This window comes from Bemisia tabaci, chromosome 4 (genome assembly GCF_918797505.1).
Source record: "Bemisia tabaci chromosome 4, PGI_BMITA_v3".
Lineage (NCBI taxonomy): Eukaryota > Metazoa > Arthropoda > Insecta > Hemiptera > Aleyrodidae > Bemisia > Bemisia tabaci.
Window position 1 is genome coordinate 31,936,685 of NC_092796.1, and position 13,788 is coordinate 31,950,472.

Below are 13,788 nucleotides of genomic sequence, written 5' to 3' on the forward strand. Positions count from 1 at the left end.
CATATTGATGACGTACAAGTGGGACTTCGATTTGGCGCGCAGTTCAAACTGCTTGTTTTGATATGCTAGTTCGATGGTGAAAGTGTAGATGTGCGTATCGCCTGGGGGGCAGCCCACGGTGGGTTGGGCTCATTGGATGATAAGAGGGGCAGCAACTGGAGGTTGGGTTTCTTGGATGCCAAAGGGGGCAGCCCTCGGGGGTGGGGCTTCTCGGATGTTAGGTGAGGCAGTCCCCGAGGGGTTGGGCTTCTTGAGTGTCAGGTGGGACAGCCCCGGGGGTTGGGCTCTTTGGATGTCAGGTGGGGCAGCCCCCAAGGGGTAGGGCTTCTTGGATCTTCGGTTGTCCCCTGGGAGTGTTGGGCTCCTTGTACGCCAAGGGGGGCAGCCCCTTGGGGATGGGCTTCTTGGATTTCAGGTGGGGCAGCCCCCGAGGGATTGGGCTCCAAGGATGTCAGGTGGGGCAGCTCCCGAGGGGTCGGGCTTCTTGGATGCCAGATGAAGTAGCTCCCGGGGGTTGGGCTTCTTGGATGCCAAGTTGGGCATCTCCTGGGGGGTTTGGCTCCTTGTTTTCCAAGGTGGGCAGCCCCGGAGATCGGTCTCCTTGGATGCCAAGGGGGAGCCCTTGGGGATTGGGTTTCTTGGATACCAGGTGGGGCAGCCGCCGAGGGCTCAGGCCTCTTGGATGTCAGGGGGAGCACCTCCGGAGGCTTAGCTTATTGGATGTCAGGTGGGGCACCCCCGGAGGTTTTGTTCCCTTAAAAACACGCATCACATTGCTGAAATTCGTATCCTGTTGCCTGGGTCAATGATTTGCCTTTAATTGGTTGGGTATGCAAAATGACTGAAATGGCGCACGAATAGTGGTATCAGAATTTCGCATTAAGATTACATAGTGGGTTGAAGGCGCTCTTCTGCCTCGTCTTTCGTATCTGAGTGGCCCTGTACAGTGATGTTGACCAAAACTTTTCTGAATTTTGGAATCTTCAATCGTGCCATAATATTGATAAGTGACCGGAGAACATTATTGCACGTCTCAAGATTTTGTTTTTTTTTTGTATGTCTTATTTCAAAAAAGAGAGTCCAAACAGGGCCGGATTAAGGGGGTGGCCACATGGGCCGCGGCCCATGGCGGCAAAAGGGGGCGGCAAATTTTGCAATTTTTTTGAATGTAGGTATAAAAAAATCGGATTCAGAAGAAAAAATTATCAATGAGAAATGGGGACAAAATCTCTCTTTCCTGAGAGTCTAGTAATTTCGATTTTTTTCGTTTTTCGGTGATACAAGAGACAGCATATTTAATTAGTCAAGTTAAGAGAGGAACTAAACACGCAATTTGGCCTGGAGCTCAGCGCAGAGAGGAATGATGACGAAGACTTGAAAAGAAAAGGACAAGCCATCGGCGCGGCGGTCGGCATGTAACACATAATAGCGCCTACAAGACTGCATGAATACTTCACCCATTGCGTCAAACACAGTGCGGTCCGGAGCGGTTGGCGTGAAACGCATAGCGCCTACAAGACTGCAGGAATACTTCACGCATTGCGCCAAACACAGTGCTATCAGCGCGGTGCAGGCACAGCGGCGGCGGAATAAGTTAAAATAAGTTCAGCCACATTTACGTTTGTTCTTTCATTAATTCTTCTTTGTTTTTTCTATGTTTCGGTTCATTTCTTACAAATGGAAGACCTTGTCCACACAGAGACACGTTTACGGAACTTAACTTTCGCGCAAAGTTCCGTGAAATTTTACTAGTAGTATTGACAGGGCTTCCGCAAAAAATGTATCCAACATAAGTAGGTAAACGCGTCTTATGCACCCTTACCCCTTCGGCATGTTCACTTGATGGTTTTTATTGATGTTTCAAAAGGAATGAGAAGGGGGCGGCAAAATACAGGCGGCCCAAAGGGCGGCAAGTAGGTAAATCCGGCCCTGAGTCCAAACTCGGATTGTGGTTTTTAAGTCCTCTTGCATTGGTCATCGTATTCTCATGCAAGACTAAGAGAGTCGCCGTTTACAAGATTGCAACTTATTCAAAAGCTGTTGTGAATTCAATAAGTTTCGCACGGATAAAATGAGCTCCCGACGATGAACAGTGAATAAATAGAATTGAAGAAAAGGTACTTTGTCCACTGGTTCATTTGAAAGGCGTATTTAGATGGATGGAGCATGGATGTCTTCCGGGTTTCTAGGGGCATTAGGTGCCTAACGTTATACATGCCAAAGTGTTAGGGGAAAAATCGAAAATAAAAAAGTATTTTCTATATAATTTGAGAACAAAATAGGATTGTGCGATTCATTCAATCTCGCTTCTGTTGTTCTCCAACAGGGTGCTCTACTTCCGCATATTAAACGCCTTCAGAGAGTCAAGTACCTATGTGACGAGTTGAGATCAGCACGCATAACATATTCGTAACAACAATTGCCGCGGACGCAGCTGAAGGCGAGTTGAAAACAACCATAACATTCTGAAAAACATGTTAGCTCTTTAATGAATATTGTTATCAATGGAGAGTTGCATTTTACGATGTTTTTTGAGGGGATTCTCGGAAAACTTTTTAAGATAAAGTCTGACGTACTGACTATTAGGCCAACTCAGCCGGGAAATTAAAAAACTACCGAGTTTAAAGAGTTTTTCACCACTTATAACATGTTAGCTCTTTAATGAATACTGTTACATGTACATGTAACTGTACTGTACTGTAACATGTTATACTTATATTTTAAGTGTTGAAAAACAAGCCGTAGTAAATCTCTTCAGAATTTTGAACAATTTTTTTCTTAAATTTTATGTTTTAAAATTGTACTTAAAAAAGTTTTAAAAAGATTTTTCCAAAACAGACATTTTAATAATATTTTTTAAGAGTTGTACTTTTTAAAATTTGTTCTAAACCTTATTTTAACAAGCTTGTTACTGTCGAAAGGGCTTCATAACCTAAAAACTTAAAATTGAGTTTCTGATACCGCAGCATGGGCACTTGGGCAGTCCTCTTCTACTAAAAATGTACGCTAATAAGTGCTCGAAAAAGTCAAAGTGAACAGGTGATATGGCAGTTTAAAGTTTTGTCTCATTTTTTTTTTGCTTCAAGACCACTGTAATTGGAACGACTAAAATGTAGTTTTGGCTCTGGAATACTGATAATCATTTTACTCCACCATCTCAGATACGCACACTTTTATGGAGTTCAGATGGAGATGAAAGTTGGGGTTTTTACAAGTAGTCACATTAAAGTGATTCTAAATGAGCTAAGAATGAGAATCGCCACCTAGTCGCGCTGTTGCAAAGTTTGTATCTGTGAGAAGCAATAATTATCATTTAGCATTAATTATTATTATTTAAATGCAAGAAACTGATTCGCATAAAGTGTGACAGCATAAAAACTGGCAGTGAGTTGAGCGACATCTTTGTAAAGATTCGTTGCAACTTTACATCGGAAACTGCCGTAACGAGCATCGCTTCATTGACTAAACGGATTACATTTTGAAATAAGGAACCACTATCTTTGGCTCTCCCATAAAAATACATATCTGCATAGAGAAACTGATGGCATGTATGTTGTTTCTAAAATGGGCCAAAAATAGTGGTTCCTTATTGCAGAATGTAATCCAAATCGTCGTTCCCCTTACGAAGAACGGAACTACGATTCAAATTTCCCCCCGTACATTGCACGACTATACCGAAAGAATCTTGGGGATTCCAAACCGAGCATTTCGATGGTGTTTCCGCTGATTTCAGGAAAACATCAGGAAAACTGTAAGCAAAAATTGCACAGCTGCATTTTTCTAAAAATTTGAATAATTTGAGTCAATTTTTAAACTCTGGAATGTAGTTGTTTGGAGTGTTTCCTTGTCCAGCAGAGGCGGATCCAGCCATTTGGTAACATCAGATTTCCTCCATTTAATCCTATGTTAAACAGTCGATTCTTGTTGGAGCACCTGGCCCCTTCAAAAATCGATACATTTCCATGGGTTTAAATTGAGAAAAACAATGTTGCCAATTTGCAGGATCTGCCAATGTTGTCCAGGAAACGACGAAATGTACGCGAGAGAGATATTATAACGTAAGGAGATCATTTTCACATAGCAATTTTGCTAATTTAAAGCAAGGAAGATTTTCGAAATGAATAAATCCAGAATAAAACCTCAGAAAATTTCGGGACCACTCGCTGAATATGGGAGTCATCGGTCCCGTGTTGAGTGGTGCCCTGAATTTTGCATGTGTTGCGCATTTAGCAACCGATGAGGATTGGGGTTCAGCAGTTATCAGTCTGTCTGAAGTATTTGAATGCATTTAACACAAATATGGTAAAAAATTCAAATTTACAAAATCACAGGTGTTAAGCAACGACCGATGACTCAAATATGAATCTATCAAATTCAGTGCGTGATTCAAACTAAAGACGCATTATGCTTGAAAAATTATTAAATCGCATTGCATCACTTAAACCTCGTAATGTTTCTCGTAAAACATGACGCGAAGAGGACCATGAAGAGGAATGCAGAAATGAAAAGATACTAATCAAGGACACGACTTGTTATTGAACATGAGAGGAGAGATTTAAACAAAATATTTATCTCGAGGAAAATAAGGCGAAACATGACTCATAATAATTTGCCTTTGTTGGTCATCAATCCTTAGATGCACTTTGCGTACCATACCAAAGTTCACGCGAAGGCAAAGTCCACCACTACAAGTAAAACAAAAGGAACCAACACACAACATGGAAGGAAATAGAGCAAAGGAAAGGATGCGCGTTGATGACGGCGCAGAGATACAACTATTCGTGCGTGATGGATGTCCGTGTTGCTTCTGCAAAATTGAAGGCGCGATGGCGCGAGGCATGAACTCGCAATGCGCTGCTTTATCTACCGATGATGTGTCGCTCAAATTCGGAAGAGAAGATAAAAACAAGGTCCAAGTACGTCTCTCCTTTCTTCGGCTGTGTTAACACTCGATTTTTTTCTTTTATTTGTAGACTTTTCTTATTCTTTTGATAGCAGTTTTTTAGCCTAAACCTCTCAGGAATATATTCATAATGACCGTCGTAGCGGATATTTGAGCCATCGGGTGCAATTCTAAAGGCATGTTAATATCACCCAAAGAATTCGTCCTACGAAAAAATGCGGAGCCAGAACAAATTCTCAAAATTAAGTTTTACTTTAAGTTATTAAAATATTTGGGTCGTATTCATAGCCATTTCTCAAACAGCTCTGTTTCATAAGAGGCCCCATTTTTGGTTTACATTGCGATTAAGAGTCTAAGGAAGAGGTCTAAGAAAGCCTTAAAAGCATAAAAAGATGAATCATTGTCCATTCAAAAGGACAGTTTTTGCCTACCACCAGTTGAATTCAGCAGCTCAACAATGAGGATGGACCCTTGCAAGAAGTTACAATAATTTGTCACTGCACAAAGTTCAAAATACGGAGAAAAAAGTTCCATGATTTTGACAAACTTTGAGGTAGGCGTGACCCTACCTCGTAACTGACGAAAATCGCAGTATATTTTCTTTCGTATTTTGTATTTTGTCTTTCTAGAGATCATCGATACTTGGATCGAGTCCAATCGTAGTTTCCTTGACTGTCGGACTCGGGTCTTGGGACTTTTAATATATCGACGGTGAAACTACCAGGCCACGTATTTCGTTTGCGGTGTTTGAGAACCTCCTCTCTCAATTTATTTTTTTGAAGGAGAACAAATCAACGTCATTCCTCGAAAATTTCACAGAGTTTTCCGCGCACAGAGAAGAATCGTCACGGACACGGAGGTTGTCAAGAATTGACGTAGAGTCGTCCTCCACTAAAAAATAAAGTATGACAGGTAGTCTGCAACGCAACGTCGCAAACCGAGATACTTGATCTGGTAGTTTCACCGTCCGATACATTAAAAGTCACAAAACCCGAGTCCAACAGTAACGTGCTAGGCAAAACGCCGTATGAGCCTCCAGGTGTTGCCAACATTCCTCCAGCACATCACTAATTTTTAGAAATTTTTTTGAATATTTTCCTGCTAATTTCTCAGATAATTTTGTTCGTAATTCGATCTAAAGTGTCTGAAAATTTCAAGAAGAATTATTCATAACTTTCCTCAAGAATAAACATTTAATTGAGGGAAATTTGGCAACTCTCGAATGTTCATACGGTGTTTTTCCTTAGCACGGCAGAACAGTCAATGAGACTACGATTGGACTCGAGACGAGTATCGACGACCTTTTCGAAAAAACACGAATTCAATCCGGGGGGAAAACGGACAAAGTCGAAACTTGGAGTGCCTGCACGGAGTTGCTTCTGGGCCCACTCTGCCGTGCTAAGGAAGAACGCCGTATGAACCATCGAGCGTTGCCAAATTTCCCTCGATAAAATGTTGATTTTTGAGGAAAATTATGAATATTTTACCTTAAAATTTTCAGAAGTTTTAGATCACATCAGAAACAAAATTATTTGAGAAATCGGTATACAAATATTCAACAATTTTCCTGAAAATTAGCGATTTGCCAGGGGAAATTTGGCAACGCCTGAAGGTTCATACGGCGTTTTCCCTCAGCACGGCGGCACTCACGAGGGGTAGCGCACCTCCCGCGGTTCCGCACCGCGTTCCGCACTCCGCGAGGGGAGCGTTAAATGATTGAGTCATAAAAAGGGGAGGAGGAAAAAGTCACCCTTGGCAGGGGGCGGGGCTCCTCCCTGGGAGGGATCGCATTGTTTACGTCACGGGAGGGGACGCTTCTCGCCGCTCGACGGGAGTCAAAAACTGTCCGAAAGGAACCCCTTTCCCTTTCCACCCCTCGCGTTTGAATCAATAACTGCACGGCAACTGATATCCGACCCGCTCGCAGCCATTACGTTTGTTCCACCAAATTGAGTTTCACTCGGTCCCTCTCCCCCTCTCTCCGCCCCCTCCCCTCGCGGTCCCTTCGGGGGCCCATAGGCATGGATGCGTCAACGAGCTCATTCACCAAACACCAAGCCAATTTATTCGCCGCCCGCGTCCGTTAAATCACTTCCAGCGCCGCACAGTGGATCGAATCAATAGGAGAGGTCGGACAAATCTGGAAACTTCACACGCTGCATCGACGACCTCAGTTGGAAACCACGTATCTCCATTGCGATGTCTCAAAATTTCCTTCCTTCATTTTTTTTCGAAGAGAAACAAGCATATCTTTATAGTATAAAACTCATACAGAATATTTCGCTAACAGAGAAGACTAATCAAGGATGTTTTCAAGAAATTACGTGGAATAGTTTTTCAAATTAAAAATAAAATATGACAGAAAATCTGCAACATTGCCGATGGATGTACGTGGTTCCGCTTTTCATCGGTGGATCCGTACATTTCGAACGGGTGGGGGGCGGAAGGAGGGTTCGGGGAGCTTCCCACAGTAAATTTTCGAGATTTTAAAGCAACTATTTTGCTTTTTTGAGTCAATTTTGTCATCAACAATTACGAAGTATACTGTCGTGCTAAGGAAGAATGCAGTATGAACATTCGAGAGTTGCTAAATTTCCTTCGATCAAATGTTCTTTTCCGAGGAAACTTATGAATATTTTTCCTTGAAATTTTCAGGACTTATCGAAGGAATTACCAACAAAATTGTCTGAAAAACCGGAAGAAAAATATTCACAAGTTGACCAAGAAATTCGTGTTTTATCAAGGGAAATTTGGCAACGCCTGAAGGCTCATACGGCGTTCTTCCTTAGCACGGCAGTATAAGCGTCCTTCCTTCTTCTTTCCTCCGTTCTCTCTTTCTGTCTTTCTTACTTCCCTTTTTTTCTCCTTATTCGGGCGAAAGGGGAGGACTTAGGCCCCCTACGCCCCCTTGATTCGCCCATGTCGTTTTTTACAAGAATGTACCCGTGCAATTTGAGTCAAACATTTTTCTGATTTTTGCATGAGATCCGGAGAAAAATTAGTGAAATCTCCAGTTAGAATGCTCAAAGGTTCTTCTGGTACAAAACCCAATTTATGAAGGGAAATTTGGCAACATTAGTATGTGGTTACGTTCTTTCGTGAGGGAAACGACAAACTTGCGCGATTTCGTCAATTTTTATAAGTTTTTCGCCATCTTCACCAAGATGGCCACCCTATTAGCTAGTATGAGCAAGTTACGGACACGTCATTAGAGTTCGAGACAACATCTGGACGCAGAGAGGAGGTGGAGGCTGGATAGAGCTGTCATAAGAGATACAGAAAGTCTACTTTGGGTCTGGAAGGTTTCATTAAGAAGATTACTGGTCGTGAGAATACAGGTGTCAAAAAAACGAGAGATCTTGTTCACAGTCTCCTCAAGGAGTTGTACTGACAGAGTATTAACACTAAACGATGTTATCTCCTCCGCGCACGCCCTGCCCACGTCACTCCAAGTAAAAATCGCTTTATTGACTTTCATCCAAATATTTTGAGGTATGCGTCTCGCTCTACGCCTCATTCGAATCTAACAGAATTACATATTTTAAAACAGGATTAATCTCGTTTCATCCACAAAGCACGCATAGCTACAAAAGAGTAGATATTTTTTTCACCGATTTATAGTACGACTGCACTCCGGTTGTTCTCATTGAGGTGATTTGATGGACGCCATATTTTGTGTCAGAACGGCATGCGATATATCGCATCAATTGGTTCCATTTTTTCAGCTACTCGTCATTTTTCTCCAATTTTGAGATCGCAATTCTGTTGTCAGGAGACTAAAGCACTCACTTACCAATTTTAACGAAGAAATTCAACGTAATAAAGGCGTGGTTTTTTTAGAAAGAAAATATCGCACTCGAGTGCAGTTTCAATATCAGTATCGAATGCGATGTTTTCTCTCTAGAAAATCACACCTTTGTTACATTGAATTTCTTTGTTAAAATTGGTAAGTGAGTGCTTTAGTCTCCTGACAACAGAATTGCGATCTCAACATTGGAGAAAAATGACGAGTAGCTGAAAAAATGGAACCAATTTATCCGATATATCGCATGCCGTTCTGACACAAAATATGGCGTCCATCGAATCACCTTAAGCCTTGTGAGCGTCTGCGGGCTGATTATTAAAGCTGATAGATAAAGTTATAGACAGAGGAGACAAACGTGGAGAGGAGCGATCCTACTGGTTGAATTGTCGTAGACTAAAGGGAAAATGATGCACCAGCATATTCGGACCAGCTGAGATAAAATTTCAGCTGCGAGGTCAATTCTATTTTGCGCCCAACGATGATCGATTAGCAACTTTTTAATAAAAAAAAAAAAAGTTAAATAAAATTTACCTGATGACTGATTCGAGTGTCGGATCGAACACTCTCCTAAGCGAGTATTCGCTAATCACGTCATGATTGCTAAACTAATTTCTAACTCTTTGATCATGAGTCATTATATTTAGCAAATCTAAGCATTGACTTTTGAAAGTAATTTTAACACCATGGGAAAGATAGCGGTGGGTGCGGGCTCTTTAAAGAATGGTATCTCTGGTTACGCGCGCTTAAATTGCGCCTTCAATCTTCGATGAGGTAGACCCGAATACATCTTCCGTGCAGCGATATTAAAAGTAATTTGTAACAGAATGAGGCGGTGGCAAGGAATTTTTACAGGGTTACAGAGGAGTTTCTTCAATAAATAATTTTGCGAAAACCGAAAGTTCCATTGAAAAGGTAAAAAAACCACTTCCAAAGGGGGAGAAAAAGCTAATCAAAAGCCGACAATCGAGTTAACGTATAAAGGCGAAGCCTGAAGCTGAGTTCAGCCAATCAGCAAACACTGTTGCCCCCGCTTCCCTACGTCAGCAGAGCCTGCTAAAAATATCGCTTCAAACTGGTCATATTTTGGGAATTTTCAAAACGGCATTCCTTCGCCGTTTAGGGTTTAAAAAATCCGAAAAAATTCCTAGAGGCTCACTTCACTTCGTGTTCTCAAAAAATTAGTTGAAAAAAAAAATGGGCGTCACTGACCCATTGAACGGATATTTCTTTTCGGGGCCAAAATCCAAGTTTCGAAAACGACTGGAAAAACTGAGCAATTCGGCTCAACCTCTTTAGCCGAATATATCAATGTATGTGTCTGAAGATTACCTGTTGAAACTGAGCTGAAAAGATTCCATTCTCTTTCTTCTATTTTACCCGGGACGTGGATTTTAGCGCTTGGGCCCTGAATATATTATCACTTCGATTTAAATAGAGTCCCTTCATACTGAGAGTAAAGACAATGCCAATCCATTCCTGATTGGTTCCCGTATTTTCAGGGCCGGATTAAAGGGGTGGCCACATGGGCCGCGGCTCATGACGGCAAATCTAGAGGGCGGCAAATTTTGCAATTTTTTTTAAATGTAGGTATAAAAAAATCGGATTTCGAAAAAAAATTACAAACGAGAAAATGCTACAGAATCTCTCGTTTCCTGAGAGTAAAGTAATTTCTAATTTTGTCGTCTTTAAGTGATGCAAGAGACAGCACCTTTAATTAGTCAAGTTAAGAGAGAAACCAAACACACAATCTGGCCCGGAACAGCGCGACTTAGGGAGAAATGATGACGAGGACTTGAGATGAAAAGGAGAAGCCCTCGGCGCGACAATCGGCATGTAATACATTTTAGCGCCTACAAGACTGCACGAATACTTCACGCATTGCATCAAACACAGTGCGGTCATTGCGGTCAGCGTGAAACGGATAGCGCCTACAAGAATGCATGAATACTTCACGCATTGCGCCAAACACAGTGCGGTCAACGTGAAACGCATAGCGCCTACAAGACTGTGTGAATACTTCACGCATTGCGCCCAACACGGTGCGGTCGGCGCGGCATGGCGGCGGAAGTTAAAATCATTAAACCAAATTTTGTGTTTGTTCTTTCATAATTTTTTCGTTCATTCCTTATGAATGGAAGGTTTTGTCCATTAGAGTTAGGTTTATGAAACTTGACTTTCGCGCAAAGCTCCGTGACTTTTTGCTAGTAGTGTTGACAGAGCTTTCCAAAAAAAGGTGTTCAACACGAGTAAACGCGTTTTATGCACCCCTCCCCCGCTGGCACGTTCGAATTGATGTTTCAAAACGAATGAGAGGGGGGCGGCAAGTAGGAAAATCCGGCCCTGCGTGTTTTAGGCTTTCACAGTGTCACAAACGGGAATAAATATTATATTTTCACAGATTGCAAAGATTTTAAACCGGAATGGACTGGGGAATCGGGGTACGGCTAGGAACAAATGGAATGAGAGAGGGAACGGAGACAGGAATTCGGGAATGGATTGATCAAAGACTACAAAAAACGTCCGATTTGTGTTATCTTATTCCCGTTTGTGACATCCAAGAGCCGCGTTGTCTCAACTCCCTCTATATAAAGGGACTCTAGACTCATGTATCTCTGTTTTCTAGAATGGACCACTAGACAAGGTACGAATTTCAGCACTCTAATACATGTTTTATAACTAAAATTTCAAATAGTAGAATACGATGCGCACAACAAACATTACCGAAATTAACCCCTTACGAAGATATTTAATGATTCCCGATGCGTGAATTATAACCACCCGCTTATGAAAACTCAATGGTCTGCGTGATTCACATCACGCGCTAAACGTTATCACGACAGTCTTTGCGATATAAAAATCTGGCAACCTCAATCTTGACGCTTTGGCTCAGCTATAGCAAATTGCTAATAGTTTGAACAACACATGGTGGGAAATGAACATTGCTTGATTGAGACGCTTGCTGAAACCGTTGTAGTGCGCGATTTGACTCACGTAGAGCTTTGAGTTTCTTGTGAGCGGGCAGTTCAAATTCCTCGTAACCAATGTGAAATAAAAACGTCAATATCGTAGTTAGGAGTTGGGTTCAGTAATTTTCGTTGTGCGAATTGTGTTTTACGTAAAATTCTGGTTAGGAAACATGTATCAGATTGCTTAAATTCGTACCTTGTCTAGTGGTCCATTCCGTCTCGCAGTGCATGCACGTTATTTCGAACCATCAACCAGAGCGGATAGTTCATTTTTGACCGTGCAGCATGCTTGGGATTGTTATATAGATTGTCCTGGCTCCTACGATTTTGTTTTTCCGGTCGGTTCTTGTATCCACTTGCCCGGAAGATTCGCGCGGATTAGCCACGTAGCGGTAGCTCTGTTGTGCTAAGGAAAAACACCGCATGAGCCTTTGACGGTTGCTCAATTTCCTTCTATAAATCACAAATTTTGCAAAAAAAAAAAAAAAAAAAAAAAAAATAAAAAAAAAAAAATTGGTCGACAATTTGCCTTTTTCTTAGCAAGGGAGAGCTAGGCTGCCGTGCTAAGGAAAAACGCTGTATGAACATTCGAGAGTTGCCGAATTTCCTTCGATAAAATGTTTATTTTCAAGGAAAGTTATGAATTACTCGTACTATCCTTGAAATTTGCAGAAACTTTACACTGGGAAAAAAACACATTGGATCTAGAGTCCAGACTCTTAAAAACATCGACAAGAAAAAGTACTCTCGATTCAATCAGAATCTAGCTTAAATCAAGAACCAAGCCTCTTAATTTAGGCGGATTTCGTTTTGATTCAAGCAAAAATCCGATTGAATCAAGAGTATTTTTTCTTGTCAATATTCTCAAGAGCCTGGACTCTAGATCCAATGTGTTTTTTTCCAGTGTAGGTGAAATTGTCAACAAAATTGTATGAAAAATTGGAAGAAAAATATTGACAAATTGTCCAGAGAATTCGTGATTTACCATAGGAAATTTGGCAACGCCTGAAGGTTCATACGGTGTTTTTCCTCAGCACGGCAGTAGGGGCAGTCGGATCAGTTCCTGTCCGAGGATCGCATCGACACGCCGTTTCCGCGCCTTTGATCGCGACACGACACCTATTGGGGGGGGGGGGATGCGGGGTGGTGGGCGTTCTGGTCATCACGAGCAGACCCGCAAAATACGCGGAAACGGGAAGATTTTAGAGCGATTCGCTCCGGCGCCAACTCAGCACGTGCGACGTGGGTTGTATCGCTTCGCACTTCCGTCTTAGCGCCGAGAGTAAATAAAAATCCGGGGATTAAAGGGATCCCATCGCAGCTCCGCGCCGGTGCCTCCAAAAGACAAGATCCATCCATAATAGGTCAGTCATTCCCGAAACCGAAATGAGAATCTTCTGCATGCGCATGACGTCAGCATTACTGCCGCGAAAACCAGAAAAGTCGGAAACAATGCTTTTCTTATGGGAGAGAGCAAATTTTTCTCAGTGAATCATTTAAATTTCTTACCTACTTTTAAACCGTTTGAAACTTTCTGAGTGTCGAATGGAACGTTTAGACATTAGCGTCCAGGGTTTCAATTTAGCTGAATTTGCGTTTCTATATTTTTAAAAGATTTTCGAAGTCGGCGATGTAACAAGCCATCTAGTGGTATAGTTTCGCATGTAAAAATGGCTGATGCAGAGTAAACTGTAAAATGAAAGAACACAAATCCGGCAAGATCGAAATCCTGAATGAAAAGGTCTAATCGTTTCTTTCGACACTCAGAAAGTTTCAAAGGATTTATAAGTAAGAATTTTAAATGATTCATTAACAAAAATTCGTAATGTTCCCATAAGAAAATCATTGTATACGTGCTTTTCCGCTTTCGCGGCAGTAATGCTGACGTCACGGGCCAATGAATGGGGCTTAAACGAGCGGGGAAATCTGCGGTTTGCCGTTGGTTCGTCTATTATCTACCTCCTTTGTCCATTGCAACCTCCTATTTCCACCAATAGGATCCCTTCATATCCCTTTTATCTTCTTTGTCTATAGCTTTGTCGATCAGTTTCGATAATCATAATAATTCCGGCTAAATGTTTAGTCGGAAATCGCCAGGGCAAGCACGGGCAGGC